Source organism: Acinonyx jubatus, chromosome E4 (genome assembly GCF_027475565.1).
Source record: "Acinonyx jubatus isolate Ajub_Pintada_27869175 chromosome E4, VMU_Ajub_asm_v1.0, whole genome shotgun sequence".
Lineage (NCBI taxonomy): Eukaryota > Metazoa > Chordata > Mammalia > Carnivora > Felidae > Acinonyx > Acinonyx jubatus.
The window spans coordinates 6,733,785-6,759,359 of NC_069395.1; the positions used below are offsets into that span (position 1 = coordinate 6,733,785).

The following is a 25,575-nucleotide window of genomic DNA, read 5'->3' on the forward strand; positions in this document are numbered from 1 at the left end:
AAAACGTTAAAAAAATAAAAAGAAATAAAAAAGAAATACCCAGATGTTCATCAATAGTAGAAAATAAGTTGTGATTCCACTCGTGGGGTGGAATCCTATACAGCCCCCAAAAAACAATGAAGTGTGTCTCCCCATAACAGACACGACGCTCATAAATGTAATATTGAATGAAAAGGGCCAGGCACTAAAGAATACAAATGGAATTATTCCATTTATATAAGGTTCAAAACCAGGCAAAACTATTTATGGGATTAGAAGTCAGCTTCCAGGGTACCTCTGGGGAGGAGCAAGGTGGGTGGTGGGTGGGAGGGTCACATTGGAAACCTCTGATGGCGTTTTCTTTCTTTCCCTGAGTGGTGAGGAGTGTGTTTGTTTTGTTATAATCCCCTGAGCTATCCATGTATGATTTGTTGTCTACCTCCCCGTTCATCTTACATTTTCATTAACCGAAAAACAGAGGAGCTTCTGAATGAAAATGTTAGAAATAGAGGTCAGCGTGTGTTTTTCTGGACCACTCTTGTGTTTTCTCTTTTAGCGTTTTCTATTTTTATGAATTTAATCTTCAGACAAAATATATTGAGAGTGACTGTATGCCAGGAACTATGTTAGATACTGAGGATAAAACAGGAAACAAAATGGAAAAACTTGCGGCTCTCATGGAACCCCCATTCCCGTGGGGAGAGGAAGGCAAATCTATAAAATGTGAGAGGGTGATGAGTGCTATGAACGAGTATAGAGGGTAGGAGGATAGGGAGTCATGAGCTGGGGTGAAGATTTGGGCACTGATTAGGTGTCATTTTATATCGAGTGGTTGAAGAAGTCTCTCTGATAAGGCAGCATTTGAGCAGGGACCTGAATGAGGTGGCAGAGTGAGCCCAACAGGTATGCGGGGAAAGAGCATTGCATGCAGAGAGAACAGTACATGCAAAGGTCCTGTGGTGGGATTCCCCAGTTTCCCACGCCAGAAACTTAGGCCTCATTCTTGGCTTGTCTCTCTCTCCTTCCCCCTCATACGCAAACCAGATTGCCAATCCATTGGATCCATACCTAGATACCTCCATGCTCTTTCTACTTTTTCTCCATCTGTCGTTGTCTCTTTGGGAAACAGTTTACCTTTTTTAAAATTTTTTTGTCCTCTGACAGGGGCCCCCTTTATGCTCAGATTAAATGCCCCACAAGACTTCTGCTGTCCTCTCTGGTCTCATTTCTTCCTGCTTGTGCCTTACGTCCCATGCTCAGGTCACGCCAAAGTGACAACATTCCTCAGCTTCCCTCTGAGCCCTCTGGTCTCTGGGCCTTTCTCCACGAGGGTGCCCCTACTCGTAGCAAACCTTCTTCTCCCCACCTGCTCATTCTAGGCTTTGCACATCCCAGAAGTCTCAACTTAGATGTAGTTGATTCTGGGAAGGTTTTCCTGCCCTTTAACCCTCGTCAGGTGTCACTCCCAGGGGTGTCTCCCCATCGTCACTGTCTTAGGCCATTCTGTGATGGCCGTTGATCTTTCTGAGCTCCCCACCAAACTCAAAGACTCAGGTGGCAAGGAACTGTGGTTTGTGCCTCTGTGCTTACCACAGTTCCTGACGTTTAGAAATTGCACAAAAAATATTAAACGAATGAATGCATGTTGACTTAGATCCCTCTGATATGACAAGAGTCTAGTAACGTTTTTATGGGTACCCAATGGAACTGTTTTACGCTCAAAACAATATTCATCGGTTCACAAAAAGCCAGGTCTGCTGGGTTTAAATTCTCATGCCTGGTCGTTTTGTGTTCCATAATTTCTCCAACACATAAATATTATCCCACAAATTTTAATGTTACCTTATTTCACTCAGTCCTACTTAAAACGTCCATTCAGAGAACCTGGGATCTGTGAAAGCGTTCAAATGTAGAGATCCAAATGTTTTGCTCAGGCAGCAGAGCGATATCATTATTGTGACTTATTTCTAGAGTTGAAACTTAAATTTCTAGAAAAAGAAATCAGAGTTAAACCTTATTCGTTTTGTCAGGTTTGGGGCACGCTAGGTGGATGTTCTTTCCAATTTATCATGGCTCCTTCATATGGAAATGAAAGCTTTTAACATGATGACAGAGTGGGAGACACGGGAAGAAAGATCTGGTAACCCTTCTTATGCCCATGGTTTGTACCCCGGTGAGATGGGAGGTTACTGATCCCTGCTTGGCACGAGGATCAGAAGAGATTGGAGCAGGGACTCGAAATGGGCATGGGGCACTGTGCCAAGTCTCTCAAGTTGACTTTTAAAAACAGTTTCAACAGGATGATTTGAAAAATTATAAATGTGTGAGCATCAGGTATACCTAGAGCTCCTGTCTGTTGAGCCCTTGCTGGTGGCAGATGCTGTAACTGCTTTAAATAGACAATCCTATTTAATTTTAATAGTCATATGGGATCAAAACCATTATATCCCCGTTTTGCAGATGAGGAAGTAAAGCCCAGATAGGTTCAGTGATTTGCCCTAGGTCACACAGCAGATCTGTGGTAGTATTGAGCTCTGAGCCCATTCCCTTTTTCATTTCATTTCATTTCATTTCATTTCATTTCATTTCATTTCATTTCATTTCATTTCACTTATCTTATTAATTCCAGCGTAGTTCACATGCATGTTATATTAGTTTCAGGTGTACAATATAGTGATTCAACAGTTCCACGCCTCACCCAGTGCTTATCATGACAAGTGCACTCCTTCATCCCCATCACCTGTTTCACCTACTCCCCCCCACCCCTTCCTCTCTGGTAACCATCAGTTTGTTCTCCATAGTTAAGAGTCTGTTTCTTGGCTTATCGCTCTCTCTCTCTCTTCTTTTCCTTCACTCATTTTGTTTGTTTCTTAAATTCCACATATGAGTGAAATCATATGGTATTTGTCTTTCTCTGACTTTTAGTTAGCATTGTACTCTCTAGATCCATCCATGTTGCTGCAAATGCAATTTTAATTCTTTTTATAGCTGAATAATATTCCATTGTATGTATATACCGCATCTTCTTTATTCGTCCATCTACCGATGAATGGACTGCTCCCATATTTTGGCTACTGTCAATAATGCTGCTGTAGACATAGGGGTGCATATATCCCTCTGAATTAGTGTTTTTGTATTTTTTGTGTAAATGCCCTACAGGGCATGACTACTAGATCATAGGGTAGTTCTATTTTTAACTTTTTGAGGAAACTCCACACTGTTTTCCAGAGTGGCTGCACCGGTTTGCATTGCCACAAAGAATGCACAAGATTTTCCCTTTCTCTACATCCTCTCCAGCACCTATTATTTCCTGTGTTGTTAATGTTAGCCATTCTGACTGGTATGAGGTATATTTCATTGTAGTTTTGATTTGCATTTCCCAGACGATGAGTGATGTTGCGTATTTTTTTTCAGGTGTCTGTTGGGCATCTGGATGTCTTCTTTGGAGAAAGGTCTGTTCATGTCTTCTGCCCATTTTTTAATTGGGCTGTTTGTTTTTTGGTGTTGAGTTGTAGAAGTTCTTTCTATATTTTAGATAGTAATCCTTTATTGGATACGTCATTTGCAAATGTCGTCTCCCATTCTGTAGGCTGCCTTTTGGTTTTGTTAATTGTTTCCTTTGCTGTGCAGAAGCTTTTTATTTTGATGTTGTCCCAATAGTTTATTTTTGGCTTTTTCCCCTTGCCTTGGGGGACCTATCTAGAAAAATGTTACTAGGGCCCATGTCAGAGACCTTATTGCCTGTGCTCTCTTCAAGCATTTTAATGGTTTCCTGTCTCATATTTAGGTCTTTAATCCATTTTGAATTTATGTGTGTGTATGATGTGAGAAAGTGGTCCAGTTTCATTCTTTTGAGTGTAGCTGACCAGTTTTCCCAAAGCCATTTGTTGAAGAAAACTGTCTTTTTCCCCCCACTGGATAGTCCTTCCTGCTTTGTCAAAGATTAATTGTGGTTTTATTTCTGGAGATTCTATTCTGTTCTATTGATTGATGTGTCTATTTTTGTGCCAGTACCAGACTATTTTGATTACTGGAGCTTTGTAATATAATTTAAAGTCAGGATTATGGTACCTCCAGCTTTGCTTTGCTTTTTCAAGATTGCTTTGGCTACTCAGGGTCTTTTGTGGTTCCATACAAATTTTAGAATTTTTTGTTCTGGTTCTGTGAAAAATGCTGTTGGTATTTTGATAGGGATTACATTGAATGTGTAGATCGCTTTGGGTAGAATAGACATTTTAGCAATATTTGTTCTTCCAGTCCATCAACATGGGATGTCTTTCCATTTCTTTGTGTCTTCTTCAATTTCCTTTATCATTCCCTCTTTCTAATCAAGGCTGCACTGCCTCCCATATTGGACAGTAAACCAACTGACTAATTTTGGAGCTAAATGCATCTTACCTTAGGGTATCTATTACTGTGGATTATCCATGGCATCATCTACCCATTATGTTCCAGTACTGGTTAAAGGATAGGAGAGCCTGGATAGCAAATTCCTTGCAAATGTGGGGATCTGACCTACAGAAGACTCTTAACATCCTTTTTCATCCAGTAACCACAAAATAAGCTTCACTAAGCAAGGGTTCATAAAAGAGCTTTATTTTATTTATTTATTTTTTAATTTTTTAATGTTTTATTTATTTTTGAGACAGAGACAGAGCATGAGCAGGGAAGGGGCAGAGAGAGAGAGGGAGACACAGAATCAGAAGCAGGCCCCAGGCTCCGAGCTGTCCCTACAGAGCCTGACGCGGGGCTCAAACCCACGAACTGTGAGATCATGACCTGAACCGAAGTCGGGTGCTTTAACCGACTGAGCCACCCAGGCACCCCAAGAAGATCTTTAAATTGTAGGCGGGGTGGATAAATGTAGTCCTTGAACAAAAAGGGTCCCTCCTCTGGGGAAATTGTGATCCTGGAGGGGGTGAGGGAGAGAATAGGCTGGCCCTCCTTCCCTCTCTGGCCCCCCCCCCCCCACCACCCTGGGCTCAGCTCTGGCCAAGGGCGGGTTTGTTTGGCTGTGATTCTTTTCCTTCAGTTTCCCTCTCTCGGTGTCGGTGTCGTGTTTCAAGAGCTCCAGGCCCCTGCCTGTTTCAGCCTGAGCCTCCAGCTTTAATCACTGATCCTCGGCCAAAGCTGAGGCAGGGTTTGCCAAACGACACCGATTGGATGCACATTTGGTGGGGGCGACTGCTGGACGAGGACCTCACCAATCCCTAGCCCCAAATAAAACGGATAGTGACACCCTCCTGGTTGGGACCCAAACCACTGCCTTATTAAGAGAGGCCCCTTTCCTCTCTGCTCCCCACCCACACCCTTGCCGCTTGCCCTGCTCTTACTGCTGAAATCAGAGCTGGGCCATGCGCCCCACAGCCTTCTTCCCGGCCATGCCCTCTACCCGTCGCTAGTCTCCTCTGACGGAAAGTCCCCACTTGTCTGAGGTTCCAGAATTCCCTTCCCAAACTCTGGATCTCGAGTCCCTGTACTTAGCGGGCCAGAATCTCCACTTCCCGGCTGAGGTTTCCAAGTGAACCAGCGCCCGCTCCTTGGGCATCTGCTCCTGCTTTTGCAGAGCCTCCTGGCACCCCTGGGGGGAGGGGAGACACATGCGTCCGGAGTCTGGTTGTCATCTTAGGGGGAGAGCGCACTGGAGAAGTAAGGACCCCTCTAGGAGTGACTTTCTCCGTTCATTTGTTCATTGACTTCATGGAATTCACGGAACAGGATTATTGGTTACAGTGTGTGCCTCTTGCAAGAGAAGGAATTCAAGATCGTTTTGCTTTTAATGTTTATTTATTTTTGAAGGAGAGAGACACAGAGCGTGAGCAGGGGAGGGGCAGAGAGAGAGGGAGACAGAATCCGAAGGAGGCTCCAGCCTCCGAGCTGTCAGCGCAGAGCCCGACTTGGAGCTCGAACTCACGACCCGTGAGATCATTACCTGAGTCAGAGTTGGACGCTTAACCGACTGAGCCACCCAGGAGCCCCTCAACATAGTTTTTAAGAAGAACCAAGGACCAAGAACCAAGAACCAAGGACCACAGAGCAGCTCAAACAACCAGAGCCAAAGTAGCCTCCTGGGTAGGTCATAAAATCCAGGTCCTAAGAACCCCCTGGCAAGGAGAAGTGGAAAGTGCAGGATCTCAAGCAGTCATTTGCTGGGAGCTGAAGTATTCCCCTTCCCCCCGAAGTCTATAATTTAGAGCATTAGGACATACTCGGAGACACGCATTCCAGGGGGAGGTGGAATCCGACAATTTTGCACGTGAACCTGGACTGCTTCTTTTTAGAACAAAAGAGGTGGGGCTGTTTGTTCCTGGTATGTTTGTTTTCACTGCCAACTTGTTGTCGTGTCATGGTTATTTAATATGTATGAGCCCAAGCCGGGTACCAGGGGGAGTCAAATATATTTACTGCGAAATGAGACAAACTCCAGTTGTTTCCACACCCCCGGTTGTGATAATCATAGCTAAGACTTGAGGCTAAGGCCTGTTCTAAGTGTTACCTCATTTATTCCTCGTGATGATCCTTTTGGGCAGGACTGCTGTTGGCACCCATCTTTTAGATGGGGACACTGAGGCGTGAGTGCTATGTAACGCGCTTAAAATCACACAGCTAGTGTGACGGTCAGTGTTGAGATTTAAAGACACCCATTCTGGGGCGCCTGGGTGGCTCAGTCGGCTGAGCGTCCGACTTCGGCTCTGGTCGTGATCTCGCGGTCCGTGGGTTCGAGCCCCGCGTTGGGCTCTGGGCTGACAGCTCAGAGCCTGGAGCCTGCTTCGGATTCTGTGTCTCCCTGTCTCTCTGCCCCTCCCCAGCTCATGCTCTGTCTCTCTCTCTCTGTCAAAAATAAATAAGACATTAAAACAAAAATTAAAAAAAATAAAGACACCCATTCTGGAGCTCCCTGCTGAGCTGTGCGGCCCGCTCGGGTTTCGGCGGTTGTAGCATTGATCGGACCAGGGTCATCCATTACTAACCCCAGGAATCTATACTCACTGATAACAGAGACAGCTGCCAATTAAGTAAACCCTCTCTGACGGTGATAGAGAATATAGAACCTGCTAATTTCTTGGTGCCTCATATTTGCGATGTATCTTCTGGAATAGAACCTACTAATTTCTTGGTGCCTCGTATTTGCGATGTTATCTTCTCGTCCTTGCACACGCGAACTGTCTTAGAACGCTGTGCTGAGCGACACTGAACACTGGGGCAGCTGACCGTGGGGGGGAAACTGGGAAGGTGGGTGGGATAGTTGAGAGACAGGGAGAGCAGATAAATTTGCAAGCTCTGTGGGGCGCCGTGTTCACGCACAGCAGGCCAGGGATCCGTGTCTCAGAAGCTGTCCAGGTAGACACTCTGCTTACCAGAGGGCATCAGCCCCTTGCTGTGGGCATGCTTGTGGGCGTGCTTGTTCAAAGCATCAGGAGAGCCACAGTCTGAGACTCATGCAAGATGCCTAATCCTGCTGCCCCTTTAGGCCTGTCTGGTACAGAGAATATGGTTTGGTTTTTTAAGGTTATTTATGTATTTTGAGAGAGTGAGATCAGGGAAGGATCAGAGAGGGGGAGAGAGAGAATCCCAAGCAGGCTCTGCCCTCTTAGCACAGAGCCTGACATGGGGCTTGAACTCATCTGAGCCAAGATTAAGAGTCAAACACTTAACTGACTGAGCCACCCAGGCGCCCCAGAGAATATGTTTCATTCACCCTTTCTTGTCCTTTATTTACACTCTGGATGTGCCATGGAGATTATTTTTCAGGAAATAGGGAGGGATGTTACCTCTTGAGCGGGGTTGAGATCCAGCCCCATGATTAGGGCTGCCTCTCTCCTGCCTCCTGCTGTGTGGGCACGGCTCCTTCAGGGCTGGGAGAAGGTCGAGGTCAGGAACATTCCCACCTGCTGAAGCTGATGCCTGGGAACGTCACAGGCGCCCTGACCCACTCAGCTCCCTTTTGAGCCGTAAGGAAACTCTGAGGAGTCGTTTAGAGTTTCCTCCCTACTTGTCCCTTTGCTAGCTTTAGAGGGTTTCTCGTACAATTCAAGGTCTCTTAAGAATGTGCTTCATTTCTTTTCTCTTTCTTTTTCTTTCTTTTCTTTTCTTTTTTTCTTTTTTTTGAGAGAGGGACAGAGAGAGAGAGAGAGAGAGAGAGAGAGAGAGAGGAACGGGGCTCGAGCTCACCATATGCGGGGCTCAAACTCACAAACTGTGAGATCATGACCTGAGCTGGAGCCAGAAGCTTAACGACGCAGCCACCCAGTCCCCCTGAATGTGCTTTATTTTTAAAGGCTGTCCTGGGGGTTTTCAGAGGAAAAGGAGGCGAGATAGTAGGCTTACCTAGGCCTGAAATTGCTCTGTTTGGTGAACAGGGTGAGGAGTTTTCAATCTGTAATCCCTTTGGGGTTTTCTGTGCTGTGAGGATGGCCCCTGGGGGCTCTTCAGGTCCTTATTTACCCCGGACCTGCCGTAGAGGGCAGGCCTGGACTGTTAACTTATGTCACTGCACCGTGATGCCTGTGGACAGGGCGAGGGAGCAAGGAGATTTGGGGAACTGCCTTTAGGCATGTGGATTTCTCAAGCCTGCCTCAGAAAGTGAGTGCTGAATTGAATTGAAACGTGTCTTGCTGGCATTAGAATTCTAAGTGCTGGCCTAGCTGGGCCGTTAATGATTTAACAACGGTTGCCTTCGTAAGATCTGTGCTCGTTCCTCCTCCTCCTCCTTTTATACTGTTGTTCCCATTCTGCATTTGTTCTGGACCCTTCTACTTTCCCAATATCACTCATTTGCTCTGTCCTGCACTGCACATCCAGATTTTTCTGAAAACCTGACTGTGGTAGTTGCCCTATTTGGGGACTGCTCCCTTTTAGAAGCTTTGGTTTTGAAGGGCATGGAACACTGTTAGCGATGGTTTGCGGCCTGATGTGGTCCTGTGATCTGGTCCCCACGAGCCGCCCTGCAGGCGGCTGGACACTCTTGTGCCATCCTCTGTTTCTTGTTTGGTTCGTTCAAAGCATGCAAAACTAAAAGCAAAATGTGGGCTCTCTCAATGTATTCAGTTTAAGTTTGTTTTCATTTCCTTTCTGTAAGACGCACTCCTTTTTTTCTTTCTGTTTTATTTTTTTTCACACTCCTTATTTCTACAAATGCCATCAACTTTATCCAAGTGAAAACCCGGTTTTAGCTTATGACACCCCGGAAATAAGAATAAAAGCCGAGGCTCCCTGGGAACATTCTGAGGCATAAATGCCAGGATCTTTGGATTTGCAAACAAACCGTTCACATAATGCTCAGAAAGATCTCTTCTTCCTAATTAACTTCTATTCTCATCTACCCTCTTGTCTCGAGAGACACGTGGCTAAATTAGTTGGGGAGGTGAGAGCCCACGCGCGCCCTGACTGTAAGCGTACGCGTTTTTGAATCAATGTTGTTACTCATGAGAGAGCTTCTTTAAACTGCCACGGGCCACACAGAGGTGGGCGTCCAGCACATTCGCAGTGACCCTGACTTTTCCCTGAGACTCTCTCAGCACATTTTTTGTTTCCAGAATTGTAGGACTCTAACCTGATGATTCGTGCTCCCGTTTTCAGCCTTAGCTCACCCGATGTTCAGCAGCATTGCCCTGGCTTCCCCCTGCCAGTATGAGTGAATGTGCTCCTTCTTATCAGCCCTGGATCAGGCTTGGGACCCTCCGGCTTGGGGCCTCATGAATGCTATGCCTCTTAGGCTCTCATGGAGCCCGCGGCCATGACCTAGATACTTTTGTCTGTCGTGTTCCTTTTCTGGGAGCTAAGCCCAAGATCTCCTGCAACTCTTTTGAGCGCCATATTGGAGATTCGTACCCAGGAGAGTGTTTTGTCCCTGGGCAGCCTGAGACCCAGGGACTCCAAATTACCTGCCTGGTGTTGAACTTTCAGAATTTTTATCACGTGTTTCAGCCTTGGGACCCTGGTGTACATGCAGACTTCTACACAGAGGAAGTGTTTACATAAGAGGATTGGTATGCTGGGGTTGGGTCATTCTTCCATTAAATGGACATTAAATATGTATGTTTGTTAAAATGTGCATTCAAAGCAAAAATTTGGAAGCCCTGGGACTCTAATTTTGGGATTTGAGGCCATGACAAGCCGTTAGAGGAGATGGTTCTGGGGAGCTGCAGGTATGAGGTGTGGCTCAGTCATTAATCACCTGCAGGGCACTATGGGGACACGGCAGAGTCCAGGCCCCCGAACTGCTTAGAGCTGCTGAGACAGAAAAGGAAACCCTATGCTGTGTGGTCCAAACCAGTGCTGTCTTTCCCATATTCTGTCTTCCACGTGTGTTGTGGTAGTGAAACGAAATAAGAGAAATACTGAACGGTGCTGGCTTATATTTCAGTGGTATTTAAGACGCTGATAAATAATTTAGGGTCTGGGGAGATCAGGACACGAGAGGAGGAACTGAAAAACAGAGGTAATTTACCAGTGTCTGTTTATAGATTCAAACCCTTGACTAACTGGGATTTTATGACTGACCGCAGTAGATCTAATCATTCTTAACAACTATTAGGTGGCATTAAATACGTTGACCACATTTTCTTGGAAAAGTGATCAATACTACTCTCCAGATCTCACTTCTAACTGAAGCTCAAAGTTACTTTAAGTAATTTAGCTGTAGTAGAGCAAAGTCCCGATAAGTCACCTTTGCCACAGAATCTGGGCCAGATGGCATGTGCCTAATGAGCAGTTGTGTCTGCTCGTGTACATGGTGTGAGCATGTGAGTGTCCCTATGTCTACAAACATATGGCTTTTGGGCCATAAGTCATCATTGTGTGAAGCTTCAAATCTGCATCGGCACAAAAAAGAATCTTTCAGCTCATATATGCCTCCCTGTCCTCTGTATTGGACTGGTGTCAGCTTACCCTGTGTTTGGCTGTGACAAACAGACACATGGATTATTAATATTGGAAGGGATTTTAGAAGTTAGCTAGCCAAGTCTCTTGCACAGAGAAGGACTCTTCCCTGGTCTTCTAAATAAGATGATTAGTCAGCCTCCCCTTGAACGCTTCCAGGAATGGGGACCTCATATATCCACAAAGAAACACACCCACATTTTGGATGACTCTAATTTTTAGGACATTCCCCCCTTATTTTGGGTTGAGATCTGCCTCTCTGCAATTTCCTTAGTTATGACTCTGAAGCTCTGTTGTATGTTCGGAAAGTGCATCACATTTTTGAAGACCAACAACTCCTAGTGGAATCTTTCTTATTGATTTATTGATTGATTTATTGATTGATTTTTTTGGTCTGGTAAAACATTCCAAGGTCCTCCAGCGAATCTTCTTGTTTTCTTTATAGAGAAACAACTTACCTCTTCCCACTTGAACCTGTGGACTCTGGGGATTCTATGCCCTTATCACAGGGTCCAATACACCCTCCCTGAGGAAAGTCTCATTCTTCTTATGGTTCCAGCTGTACAATCTGGAGTTCTTCTCTTTCTCCTCTTTTCTTATTTTCTTCCCAGCATCCTCACCACAGACATTATTGTGCACAAAGTACGGAATCACATTCCTCACTTTTGCTTCTTTGTAAATACTGGCACTCTTCCCTGCTTCCTTGTTGCATTATTTCTTCCATTTTCCTTTGAAAAATGTTCACCTCTCCCATCAGCAGGAACAAAGAGAGATACTCTGTTAGGTCCTTTTCTCTCTCCACCAGCTATAAAACCAGATTGTATTAACGGCCCATGGAACCGATGATTTCAAAAACACCAAAAACAATATAAAGTCTTATATTCGCTCTTGTTCTGCATAGAAGTTGGCTACCCAACTGGATTCACAAGTGTGACTTTGCGTATAGAATATTCACTGAATGTCTGTCGGTCCTGAAGTCTCTGGGTATGGAGTTTGTTGATGTGGGCTTAAAAGTAGCTGCTTCTAGCCACAGAAGCATTTTTTTTTTTAGATATGTCTCCTCAGGCAAGGGAAACAGAAGCAAAAATAAACTATTGGGACTACACCAAAATAAAAAGCTTTTGCATAGCAAAGGAAACCATCAATAAAACAAAAAGGCAAGCTGCTGAATGGGAGAATATATTTGCAAATGATATATCCAATGAGGGGTTAGTATCCAAAATACGTAAAGAACTTATACAACTCCACACCAAGAAAAAAAACCCAAAAAAACAACAACAACAAAAACAAATAATACGATTAAAAAAATGGGCAGAGTGGCTGAATAGGCATTTTTCCAAAGAAGACATCCAGATGGCCAACAGACACATGAAAAGATCAATATTGTTAATCATCAGGGAAATGCAAATCAAAACCACAGTGAGCTATCACCTTATACCCTTCAGAATGGCTAGAATCAAAAAGACAAGAAACAACAAGTGTTGGTGAGGATGTGGGAAAAAAGGAACCCTTGTGCACTGTTGGTGGGAATGCAGATTGGTGCACAGCCACTGTGGAAAACAGTAAGGAGGTTCCTCAAAAAATTAAAAATAGTAATACCATATAACCCAGTAATTCTACTCCTGGATATTTACTCGGAGAAGACAAAAACATGAATTCAAAAAGATATATGCTCCCCTGTGTTTATTGCAGCTTTATTGTAAATAAATTGGCTATTGTAAACATAGCCAAGATATGGAAGCATCCCGTGACCATTGATAGATGAATGGATAAAGAAAACGTGGCATATATATGTAATGGGATATTCTCAGCCATAAAAGAATGAAATCTTGCCATTTGCAACAATAAGGATGGCACTGGAGAGAATTGTGCTAAGTGAAGTAAGTCAGAGAAATATAAATAACTACATGAATTCACTCATGGGTGGAATTTAAGAAACAAAACAAATGAACAAGGAGAAAAAGAGACGAACAAAAAAGCCAGACTCTTTTTTTTAATATGAAATTTACTGTCAGATTGGTTTCCATACAACACCCAGGGAAGAGCCAGACTCTCAAACATGGAACAGACTGGTGGTTGCCGGAGGGGAGGTGGGTGGGGGGACAGGCGTAATAGGTGAAGAAGATGAGGAGCCGCAAACTTCTAGTTATAAAATAAATAAGTCACAGGGATGATAAGTACAGCACAGGCAATAGAGTCAATAGGGTAATGATGTTGTCTGCTGGCAGGTGGAGATGACACTTGTCGTGGTGAGCACTGAGTAGGGTGCAGAAGGGTTGAGTCATTAGGTTGCACACCCGAAACTGACAGCCACCGTATGTCGACTCTAACTCAGTTTCAGAAGTAGCTGCTTCTGCACACAGTTTAGGTTTTGTCTCCTAACTATTTCAACCTCATGACTCTCATCCTCCTCTCAGAGCTGCAGCTCCTTTCTTCTCTACTACAGATTGTAATCGCATGAACTTTGGTCCTGCTCCTTGTCCACAAGGCACGGAACGTGAGAGAGGACGTGTCCTTGGCATGTCCTTTGTTTTTCAGATTAAGAGACAGAATCTCAGGGAGAGTATGGGGCTCGTCCAAGGTTACACCATTAGTTGAGCAGCGGGCCAGGCGCCATTTCCACTGAACCACTCAGCTGGCTAACTCTATTGGCTTTTGTAGAGAACAGACTTAAACTGTGGCATCTCTGATTTACATTGTGTGTGCGTGTGTGCGTGTGTGTCCACCCAGGCATACCTTGTTTTGTTGTGCTTTGCTTTATTATACTTCGCAGGTGCGTTTTTTACAGATTGAAGGTCTGTGGCACCCCCGCGTGGGACAAGTGTTGGCACCATTCTTCCAATAGGTTTTGCTCACTTTGTGTCTCTGTGCCACATTTTGGTAGTTCTCGCATTATTCCAGACTTTTCCATCGTTATATTTGTCATGTTGGTCTGTGATCAGTGGTTGTGACTCACTGAGAGCTCAGGTGATGGTTAGCATTTTTTAGGAATAAATTAGTTTTAATTGAGGTATGTACTTTTTAAAAATGTTTTTAAATTTATTCATTTAAAACCTTTTTTTAATGTTTATTTATTTTTGAGACAGAGACAGAGAGTGAGCGGGGGGGGGGGGGTGGCATTCAGAGAGAGAGGGAGACACAGAATCTGAAGCAGGTTCCAGGCTCTGAGCTGTGAGCACAGAGCCCAACGTGGGGCTCAAACTCGTAAACCAAGACATCATGACCTGAGCTGAAGTCGGACGCCTAACCAACTGAGCCACCCAGCTGCCCCTGAGTTTATTTTGAGAGAGACAGAGACAGCTCGAGTGGGGGAGGGCCAGAGAGAGAGGGAGAGAGAGAATCCCAAGTAGGCACTGTACTGTCAGCACAGAGCCCAACGTGGAGCTTGAATTCACGAAACCGTGAGATCCTGACCTGAGCTGAAACCAAGAGTTGGACGCTTAACTGACTGAGCCACGCAGGTGCCCCAAGGTATGTGCTTTTTAAAGACACAATGCTGTTGTACACTTACTAGACTACAGTATAGTGTAAATATAGCTTTTATATGCACTGGGAAACCAACAAATTCATTTGATTCATTGATTACGATATTAGCTTTTTTGTGGTGGTCTGGAACGGAACTCTCAGTATCTGTAAGGTATGCCTGTATACAGCTTTTCCTCTGTCCCACCTAGCGCATTGTCTGGTATTTGATAAAGTTGTCAAAGGTAGGTTAGGGAATGTTTAGAGCCTTTTTTCCTTTTAAAAGTTGGGAATGCAGGGCACCTGGGTGGCTCCATCGGTGAAGCGTCCAACTCTTGGTTTTGGCTTAGGTCATGATCTCATGGTTCCTGAGTTTGAGCCCCTCATCGGGCTCTGTGCCGTCACTGAGGAGCCTGCTTGGGATTCTCTCTCTCTCCCTCTCTCTCTCTCTCTCTCTCCCTCTCCCTCTCCCTCTCCCTCTCCCTCTCCCTCTCTCCCTCCCCCCCTCTCTCTGGCCCTCCCCTGCTTGTTCTCTCTGGCCCTCCCCTGCTTATTCTCTCTCTCTCTCTCTCTCTCTCTCTCTCTCAAAATAAATAAATAAAATAAATAAATAAAAATTGGGGAATGCATCTAAGGGAAAAGGAGTGGAATGAGTGATGGGGAATACAGTATAACCAGGGAAGTCAAGGCTTGGGAGACTGTGGAGTTTGTTTGGAAACATCTAAAGCTTTGTGCTGGGTGCCAGGGTGCCTACAAAGGCCATATATGTCAGTCCCTGATCTCCGTGAGTTTATAATGAAATAAATATAGTTGACCCTATATAAATGGGATAAAAATAGAGACAAGACTGAATCATATGAAAAAAATTAACTTGCAGATCAAGGCAGAAGATAATCAACATCAGTGAGGAGTTCAGAGAAGGGAAGACGATGGAGAGCTTGCTATTGTGTCGTTGTTCTCAGTGGAAGGTGGTGAGCGTGAGGCGGGAGGGAGGCCAGATGGAAAATGAGAAACAGGTGCTCTAGAACAGTCTTGTCCATTCAGTACCAGCCACAGGTGGCAAAAGGGCCGCCAACCCACAGTCCACTTAAGCTCCTGGAAGACACTGGGAGTGATGGAAAGGGAACGAAGGTTTAGTGAACACCTACTGTACATCAGTCAACAGATATGTCCTGAGCACCTGCTCCATGGCGGGTGCTGTGTTTGGTGTTGGGCATTCAGCAACGGTCAACAGGGAAAGGTCTCTGCCTTCATGGAGCCTAAATTCAAGTGCAGGCCAGTCCATTTGGTAGGAACCAGACATCCCAGGTCCTGGTTTTCGTCTTCAATGGATTTTGCAGTAGCTTCCTCCCCACCCCACCCCCCCATCCAACCCCAGCCTTTTCTGAAGACTCTCTAACTTCCTGTGGCCTAGTCCTATCCTCTGCAAGCACGCAGGGATCCCCACGAGATAGGTGATGCACATTCCTGCAGTAACTTCTGGCCGGGATCCTGGCCACAGAAGTTCAGTCTTTCATTTGGCTTTGGAGACCCTTTTAAAATATCTGACTGCCATGACTGTTGAAGAGACTTATCCTGCAAAGAACCTAAAGCTCGGGAAAGAGCAGCCCATGGGTGTTTACTGTCAAACACACATTTTTGGCAAATCGCCTCTCAACTTCCTTTTCTGGGGGGGGGGCACCGTGTGCGAGGGGGGCAGGGCCTGGACTGGCATGGTGCAGAAAGAGCAGCCGTCTGCCCCCAACCCCTGTCTGTCCCGACATAAACGCCGGCCACTTTCCCTCATCACTAGGGACTGCCTTGGAGTGGCGGGGGGCCAGACAGCCAGAGAGAGGCAGGGGGCGGAGGGGCCAGGTTTGCGGGATGAGGGCGCATGTGGCCCTGTCCACTGGCTGGTGGAGGACCGCTCGGTGTACCCGCCCTTTGTCCTGATCGGGTCTGACCAACACCACATACTGCGTGATAAGGCCTCTGCACAGACGCAGGTCGTTTTACAGAATATGAGTTTCCTGGGGACCCTTCTATGGTGAGCTGAACAGCATGGCTCTTGCCTCTCGACCTGGATCCCCTGTAGATTGGCCCTGTGGCTTTGGCGGGGTCCCGAGGGACGGAGCGTTGGGCTCCAGGCCTCCCCACGCTGTGCACCCGCTCCTTCTCGGCTGGTGAATGCTTGCGTCCTGCTCTGCGGGCGCCTCCCAGGACCCAGGGGGAGGCTCGCCTCATTTCTGTGGAGACCTTTGGCTGGACTTCTCTGCCTCTCCCAGAGGTGAGAGGCGGTGGTTCCTGCGGCCTCAGGCTTGGCACCAACTCGTCTCTGGGGGATCCAGGACCCAGGTCTCCAATCTCGCTATGGCTAGGGCCTCTCTGTCCCAGAGTGACCTCGCGGGCTTGCTCTCTGACTGCCTCTTCACGGCCCCTGGCGTCGGTGATTTTCATTCCAGATACGAGCCAATGGATTCCTGAAAGGGACAACGTGGGCTTCTGTCGCCATCTCTACTCTGGCCTTGGTCTGGCGGCGCTCTCCTCTGTGGTCTGGACCTGGAATGATGATGGACGCAGGCTGCCCGTTGTTTTTGTTTCGTGATATTTAAAGCCACCAAAGCTCTCATTACTGTAATACAGTATGTGCCTGGGCTGGAGGGAGGAGCAGAATCCCCCCTGGATCAGCAGGCGGTTCTGTTCGGTTGTGGTGAGCCTGGGGACGTGTTTGGCCCCGGGCCTGATGGAAGTCAGCGCGTCAGGGCTGAGGGGGGCCTTGGAGCCACACTCCATTCTTACCCTTCCCAGCCCCTCACTTGAACAAGGGGGAGGCTGAGCCCGATCAGGGAAAGGGATTGCCACTCAGGTGACGGTGGTGAGAAGCAGAGCAGGGACTAGAACTCAGATCCCGAGGCAGATTTGCGGTCAGGTGGTGAAGCTTCTGCCTCTGCCCTCCTTACTTGTTGAAGATCCTTTGAGGCCCTGAGCCTAACTTTGTATCTGTAAGTTTATGTTCCATTTCTTAACGAAGTAGGCCTTTCAAATTGTCTGAGCTTCAAGAGCCATAGAAACAGCTACCGCTGACGAGAACTTTCTACTGCCCCGAATCGACCGTGTGTGTGAGTTTGGGTGTGAGCAGAACAGGCAGGTGTGAACACTGAGCTGTCCTGATGCTGTGACGCCAAACCCAGCTCCGGGGTCAGGCGCCTGAGAGGCTCAGGTCAGTCAGTGGGAGACAGCAGGTGCCATGTTGGAGTCAGGTGGGAATTCCCTCCCAAAGTCAGAGTCATGCTGGCGGTATGACCGAAATCTTGCAAGAATGGAGTCGACCATACCTTTTGTGCCAGATGAGAGTGTCCCATTAGCCTGATAGTAGGGGTGGCTGTGGAAGGTGTGGCATGGCACAGCTTTGGAACCATCGTAACCGTCCTATAAGTGACCATCGATGGATTGCCATCACACTTGCTACCTGTGTGATCTTGGGCAAATTGTCTCTTCTCAGTCTTTTTGTTTGTACAACGAGGATATAATAGTGATAGCCTCAGAGAGGTGTTCTGAGGACCACGTGAGAAGATTCAGGTAAAACTTAGCATACTCTCCGGCATCTCATATGTGTTCCATAAATGCTTATCATACTGTCATAAGCCCTGAGGTGCAAAACATTCCTGCCCTTCAGGAGCTCATAGTCTTATTGAGGAGATAAGATTTTCACACCATATGCAAGCACAGGTAGGGAGTGTAGAAGCTCCTTCCTGTCATCTGCTAAGGTAAGGAGTATCAATGCAATGGAGTCGAAGGAGGAGACTCCTTTAGACTCAGAAGAAGTGCCAAAGAGAAGAAGCCTGGTGCTCCGTCTTCTCAGCTGGTAGCAGGTGAACTGGGACTCCTGGACATTCCTGGACACTGCAGACCCCTCAGGTCACCCATTCAACCACCCCAGCACCTTCACTACGTATCTCCAGACTCTGCTCTGCACTGGGAATTTGGAGAAGACCTTGACAAGGTCCATCCCTCCAGGAGCTCACAGCCTAGCCAGAGAGAAATATAGATAGATATATATTCACAGATAGAAATATAGAAATATTACAGCTAACAAATGTTATATGCATATCTACTTATGTCCCGAAACCAGTCATCTGAGCCCAAAGTGGGATGGGGTGGGTCGGAAGCTCAGAACCAGTTTCAAAGAAAGTAGGGATCTACTTGGTGAAGGGGGGGCAACTCAAAGCCATGAGCTCCTGTTGGAAGAAGCTGGTGGGTGTGAGCCTTCTGCCGGAGGGGTGGGGTCAGTTGCTCTAAATCAGAGTGTTCTGAGACTGAGATTGAAGCATCTCCAAGGCCAGGATGGGGCAGGTCCTTGGTTCCACACTTGGCCCTGGTGATGTGGTATCTTTGAGCTGGGCTGGGAAGGGAAGTTGGGGGCAGTGAGTGGGCCTGGCGGACTGGGGAGGGTACTCTTCAGACATCAGGGGTGAGCGCCAGGCTCTGGTGACTCAATGGGGAACTTCCTGAAGGCAGATGGACTCTGCAGATGTCTCATACCCTTAAATAAACTTGTATTTTCTGCACCACTTGCTTCAGAGGCTGCCAGTGAAAGTAACAAGAAGGGAAGGTCCAGTCAGCAATGTGAAGGAAGTGTGAAATGGAAAGTGTGAGAAGCTGATTTCTCTTGATGGAGGCCATTACTGTTTTGGCCGGGATGGCGGAAGCTGCAGGTACTGAGGAAGTGACTTGCTTGAAGGAAGGGGTAGGGACCCGGAAAGGAATCTCAGACACTTGGTTCAAACCCAGCTGCCGAATGAGGCTTTCGAGCTCTGCGATTTGGGCAGAAACTCTTGGGCCGTGTTTGTCCAAGGCGGCGGGGCCCGTGAGCCTTGGTGTCTGTATGTCCCTGGACCCGCAGTTGTGTGACACCCAACGTTCCACTTTGCCCTGCCAGCCCCGGAGTCAGAGCAAGATGGGAACTTGCTCAGCCGCTGTCTTGTTTGTTTTTCCAAATGTCTGTATGTGCCAGTCCTGTGCATCTCCCGCCAGGAACCAAGACCGATGCTTTCTGTTGTAACGTCTCCAGGTGACCCAGCCTGTGCCGGGCTCACACCAGATGCCCACTTGTCACCTTGACTGTTGACCTTGTGTTCTTCTTATGCACCATCCCATTCATAAAACCACCACTAAATAATACCGAAATGCTAATAAGCGCCGACTGTCTCCCAGGCACCCTGCTGTAAGCCCTTTATAGGCACCATCTTGTTGAGTTATAACAACGACATCATTTTCCACCTCTACCCACATCTCACACTTCCCTAATCTAGAAAAGTGCCCTTCAGCCCAGAGATTACTTAGTATCTGTCTGTTAAAAGGGTCTGACCTGGGGTGCCTGGCTGGCTCCATCAGTAGAGCACATGATTCTTGATCTTGGGCTTGTGAGTTCAAGCCCCTTGCTGGGTGTAGAGCGTACTTTAAAATAGAATAGAATAGGGGTGCCTGGGTGGCTCAGTCGGTTGAGCGTCGACTTTGGCTCAGGTCACCATCTCACAGTTTGTGAGTTCAAGCCCCATGTCAGTCTCTGTGCTGGCAGTTCAGAGCCTGGAGTCTGCTTCTGATTCTGTGTCTCCCTCTCTCTCTCTGCCCCTCCCCAACTCATGCTCTGTCTCTCTGTCTCTCAATAATAAATAAACATTTAGAAAAATTTGATAAAAAAAAAAAAGCAAGGACTTCATGTTGTTGTTCTTGCCTATTTTATTTTATTACCATTGAGATGGCCCGTCAGTCAACCTACAGCGTCCTCTGAGCACCTGCTGCACAGGTGCTGCTTGATCCCCAAATAAAGGTGTGGATGAGGGAGGTATGCTTTTTGCCTCTAACTTGCAGATTTATTGAGGAGACGATGCATAGGCACAGCAAGAGTAAGACAGAAATACAGATAACCATGAACATTTTGGAGCCGGGCCCTGTTCTACGCACTTCTTGGCGATAACTCATTCCATCCACACGTCCCTCTTTGGGTGACATGCTTACCCTCATCTTGCAGCTGAGGAAACGGGCGCCAGGGCTCAGGTGTGGGGCCAGGTCCACACAGCCGGTGGAGGAGGAGACAGGATGTAGACTCAGCAAGAGTGGCCTTGACAAGGTGACTCAGAAGGAGCCACCAGGGAGGTTGGAGGCAGAGCTGGGGTTCTCAGGGGCCCAGGGGCCACAGGAAGGGGTGACCCACTGACTCAGGTGCTGCTCCCAGATTCACCGTTGAGCCCTCGAGGGTTTTAACCTCTTGAACTTGACTTCTGGGATTAAGGAGAGGGATGTATCTCTTGTTTACCGTTATTCCCCATGTGACCCCTTTACTATGTGGCCCAACTCTTCACTGTAGGCATGGGAGGCAATGGAAAGATGGGTAACAAGTAAAAACCAGGCCACGTTCCCAAACCAGTACTTAACGTTTGTGGGAGGCGAGGCCTTACTCAGGGAGGTTGTTCTAGTCACTTCTTACTGCGTAGTCACCTCACAGCTCAGACGGACCGCCACGGTATCGTTATTATCGCTCGTGCCCCCGAGGGGACGAGGCTCAGCTGGGCTGTTCTGGCTCCGGGTCTCTCCTGTGTTTGCAGCAGACAGTAGCTGGGGCTTGAGTCACCTGCCAGCCCTCCTCGCTCACTCTGCGAGCTGACCCTGCTGTCTGCTGGGACCTCAGCTAGGACGGGCAGCCTGGATACCAGAAGGTTGTGGCTTCTCTGTGTGGCCTGGGCTTCCCAGGGCAAGGGCTCTAAGAGAGAGGGAGCCAAGTGGTGGCGTATCCCCTTTGTGGACCAAGCTCTGAAGCTCCATAACTATCATTTTTCCTGCATTCACTTTGTTGGAGGCAAGACACTCGCCCGAGCCCGTTCAAGAGATGGGAGATAAGCTACCAGCCCTCACTGGGAGACGGTGGCAAAGCCACCGCAGAGATTTTCCCAGTAACTTCACTCTGGTTTAAGGAGACCAGTTATCCGGGACAGACCGGGCCTGAGGAAGGTGTGTGTGCTCAGAGTTTTAGGAAGGAAAAACAGGACGTAGGGCCAGGAGAGGCTGTGTGACAGAACAGAGCCAGTGTGGAGGGCCAGGGCCCCGGGCACAGCCTCCGACCAGCGTTTGCCTGTGACGAGGTTGCTCGGCTGTTCAGGCTACCTTACTTTCCTCACCTTTAACCAGAGAGTTTGAGATGGGTGAGCTCTCCGGTCCCCTAAGCTTCTACTGTTGTGCATGTGTAATTTTGAGGACTAGTGCCTTTCTTTCATAACTTCCAACCCCCTGTGATCCGAGTCCCTCCTGCCGACTTTCCTGTGCCCAGGAACGTGTACAGGCTGCCCTCTGCTCCCCGGCATGTGAGCTGAGGCCGTGAGGAGCCTGGGACAGAGGGTGGGCTGGGGAAAGAATTGGAGGCTGGGTGGGAAAGATGTTCAAGTGCAGGACCATGGAAGCCGAGGGTACCCGTGATCTATCTAAATGAAGAGCCAGGGATTGCTGGAGCTCAGAGGCTGGGCCAGCTGCCCAAGGACTCAGCAGGCCCAGGGGTACGGGGTTTTAGAGCCTCTCATGGGTCTTTCTGTGTTTGGAAAATGCCCTGCCTTCACTCTGTATTTACTCTCCTTCCTCCTGCTGATGGCGTGAAGGCATTCGATCTGACATCCCTCGTGCTAATGATATAGAAAGTGAAATCAAGTGATGGCACACGTCAGTGTCCTGTGCCCCACTCCGTCCCTGGCAGCTCTCCTCTCCCCAGGTGTGAGGGGGAGGGGGGTAGGGGGAGGTGGGGAGAAAGGATGAGATGGCCACCTGGCCTTTCCCCCTCCACCTCTACCCTACGACAGACTCAAGTTGTCTCTGTTTTACGACCCAAGGAGTGAGCTGGAAGGGAGCACAGCGCTCTTCTAACAAAGGCAGGAGCGTGGCCTGCGAGCCGTGAGGGTTACCTCGGGTCGTCTGGAGCATGTCCCGTGTGTAAACACGGATCGGGCCACTGGGGGGCCTTTGGCTTAGCACTGCGGGGATGCATTTGGAGAAGCACGAGGTGGGGACTCCCAGAGGAAAGGGTGGGAGTGAGAACGACTCTAGCAAGTCTTGGGGAGCCAGATAATGCCAGGTTGGCCAGGGTGGGTGTGTGTGTGTGTGTGTGTGCGCACGCGCGTGTGTTTGGGGGCCCATCTCTTGCCAAAACCAAGCTCATTTCTGCATCTTTGTTTGCTGAGTATTAAACAGTGCGAAGATTGCTCTTTCCATTTGTTGAATCTGAAATGAAAATGAGTCAGCAGGGAGGATCCAGGGCCCTGAGGGGCCCCCGAGTGAAAATGGACGGCCCTAAAGCAAGTGGGTTTTCGTCTCCCTGCCAGGCCCTGGTCTTCAACACACGCAGGTGCAAGAACCGAGCACACTGGGCCCACACCACGCCTCGTGTGTCTGCTCCCACTCGACCGAGTGCTTTTATCTCACTTCCCATTCCTGTCTCTGCCTTGTCAGACGCCCACCCTTTCCGGAAGGGAAGTCCTGTCTTTAGGTAGAGAGGCCAAGGCTGGAGTCTGCAGATAACTTTCCAGGAAGGCAGGCACTTCCTTGTTGGACCCTGTCACGGACTCAGTGTGAAGATGTCTGCCGGAAATCTGTGACTTTTTATTTTTCGCCAGAGGGGCGGTCACCTCAGATTGTCTCCAGCTTTGGGATCTGGGAGGACGGACTGTCTGGGAAGAATGACCCTTCTTGCTCTGTGCTCAGGCCGTATCCCTGAACACTTGATTATGACCTGGATTCAAGTATATCGAATCATAGGTTGAATGTCCCAGAAAGATTCGCTACTCGAAGGACCCGGGCACTGGATCATTGTACAAAGTGAAGAACTAGTTTGTGATGTGGACCCCTCCTCAGTGATTTATGAGTCCAGTTAAGTAGATGGAACATTCCTGTGTGCTGAATGTTATTTTAATCGTGCCACACGGAAACTTGTTATTCAAAGGTACCTGGCACTTTGGGGTGGTGCAAAGAATTCTTCTGTAATGCGGATGGACATTTCACAATGTGTGAGTTTGGCAACTACAGGCATTTCTTAAAGTGGGGTGTACCTCTAGTTCTGCGTCAGAGAAAAAGATGGTTTGTGCTCATATTCAGACTTGGGAGACAAAGAGAGCTCTACTCTCTGTGAGCGATGGTCTCGTCAGAGGCACTCGAAGCGTCCAACTAGTTAGAGCAAGAGGTCCCAACGGATGCTTGCTCTGCGTACTTTCCATATCATCACAGGAAATGATGGTACTTTTTCCCCCAAATAAATTCAGTGAACTATTATAGCTACATTTCTAAAAGTGTTTCAGTTTATATCTAAATATGTGTCATCTAAATTTTGATGTCTATCATCTATCATCTATTATCTATCTATCATCCATCTATATATCTATCTACCTATCAATCATCTATCTATCTATCTATCTATCTATCTATCTATCTATCTACCTACCTACCTACCTACCTATCATGTGTTTTCATTTCTGTAGTAAAAAAAGAGACACGGTGTAGGGCTCGTGCTCTGGAGCCCTGAAAGGCTGTTGTGCCACCAGTGTGGAGGGAGAGAGTTGAACTTGCTCCCACCCTTTCTCACTCAGCAGCCCCCAAATCATTTCCACACCCCACCCTCACCTACCATCCTATTTGGACACTAGAGTAGAGCCTGTTACTAGGGAAACAGTCTGATATTCAAGGCAGTTGGAGAAGGGGAGTGTGGTCGTCCTCAGGTGTGTATGACCTAGAGCCACAGGAGACTTGGGGCTGACCAGGAGTGAGCCCTCAGTGTGTGAACCGTCGCAGGATGGGATGGTGTCAGGCAGCAAGTGCGACTTGCTTTGCCACCATGGTGTGGCCCAGACTACGTTTCAGAAAGAGGCTTTAGGAAGCCTCAATTTGCTCAATTACCCAGATAATTTGTAAGACATTTGACCTTCTAGATTCTTGTTTTTGTTTTTTTTTAATTCTTGCTTATTTCTAGTTGTGGCTGCCGCACTCCCATCTGCCCTCCATTTACTTGCTGGTTTTCCTGATGGCTTTGACCCACAGCCTGTCCAGATCCTGATGTGGGTGGTCCTGAGATGGACAGCTACCCATCTCCTAGCAGGCCCGGGAAGTCCTGAGCCACGGCTCTTGTTGCAGTCAGTTTGGAGTTTCATCCAGCTTGGCCTGGGGAGGGGATTTTCACTGAGAAGAGGGAAGTGTGGCTTTTTTATTACAAGGGACACATTCTCTCTGGGCTACCTGTCCATTGATATTCCTTGGAAAAATATTGGGTTGTGAGTGAAGAAACACTGGCCTTAGAGTCAGAGCAACTGGAATTGATTCTTAACTCTTTCTAGTTTTGTGACCCAGGCAAGTCAGAGTGAACCTGATTTTGATATAGAGATAAACAAGGTCTTTGACGTTAAATGACTTATATATTTTGACCTTAAATGACTCAGGGTCCAGCATGACAGATGGGTCAACGTGCCAACTCAGAGCATGTAAGTCTACGTAGGTTGTGGGTAAAGTGACTTAGGTCCTAACTTTCCTTCTTCGTAAAGGCGGTGGTAATCTTTCTCCTTAGAATTGTTGTAAGGCCCACTAGTAATGCATCCATAAGCATCCACTGAAGTACAAGTGTTCTAAAACAACAAAATAATGTCTAAGCGGCAATTCTCAACTGCTACTGTTGTTGTTGTTTGCCTACTTTATTCATGTATAAGATGTACCAACCGATAGTATGTCTCAATCCCACAAGTGATTCTTCAGGTACAAGACAAGTTCTCCATGTACCTCTAACCTCTGGGTTATGCACAGTTGGTTGGAAAGCATCCTCCAGCTTCTGATAGACTGCCCCCAGGAAATTGGTTTTTGTCAGAAAAACCAATGTAAAAGGCAGTAACAAGGAACATATTTTCCTTGTTAAGAATCAACACAACAAACAAGACTAGAGTTTCCTTTTGATCACCATTCCTGGTCTCCTCTGCCAAGCAGTCCAATCTCTGAGGGAACTACTGTTACCAGCCTTGTCTCCTGAAGCCCCTTGCTCTGTCCCCACTCACCCTCTTATCTGAGCACCAGAGCGAGCCCTAGAGTGAAGCTTGTTATTAGCACGGTATTTACCCTTCTCAATCTTTTGTGTAATATACACATGTATGTGTGTGTGTGTGTGTGTGTGCACTTATCCACAAAGATACATAGCATGCTTTACATAAATCTTACAACCTGTTTGTTCATCCAAAAGTAGTCATGGACGCCTATCCAGCTCAG

At 47.4% G+C, this 25,575-nt stretch overlaps 1 protein-coding gene across 10 annotated transcripts in view; it reads left to right on the forward strand.

The window, feature by feature from the left end:
• Window positions 1-25,575, forward strand: part of DDR2 (discoidin domain receptor tyrosine kinase 2) — a 154,662-nt gene that overhangs the window by 59,991 nt on the left and 69,096 nt on the right. Inside the window, exon 1 of one of the 10 annotated variants that reach the window (XM_053209792.1) lies at window positions 9,627-9,968. The exons of 8 other annotated variants lie outside the window; for them this stretch is intronic. The gene's annotated coding sequence lies outside the window, so the exon portion shown is untranslated. Of the gene's footprint in view, window positions 1-9,626; window positions 9,969-13,981; window positions 14,332-25,575 lie in introns of those variants that run through there. One more of the 10 variants, XM_053209793.1, reaches the window with a different exon arrangement.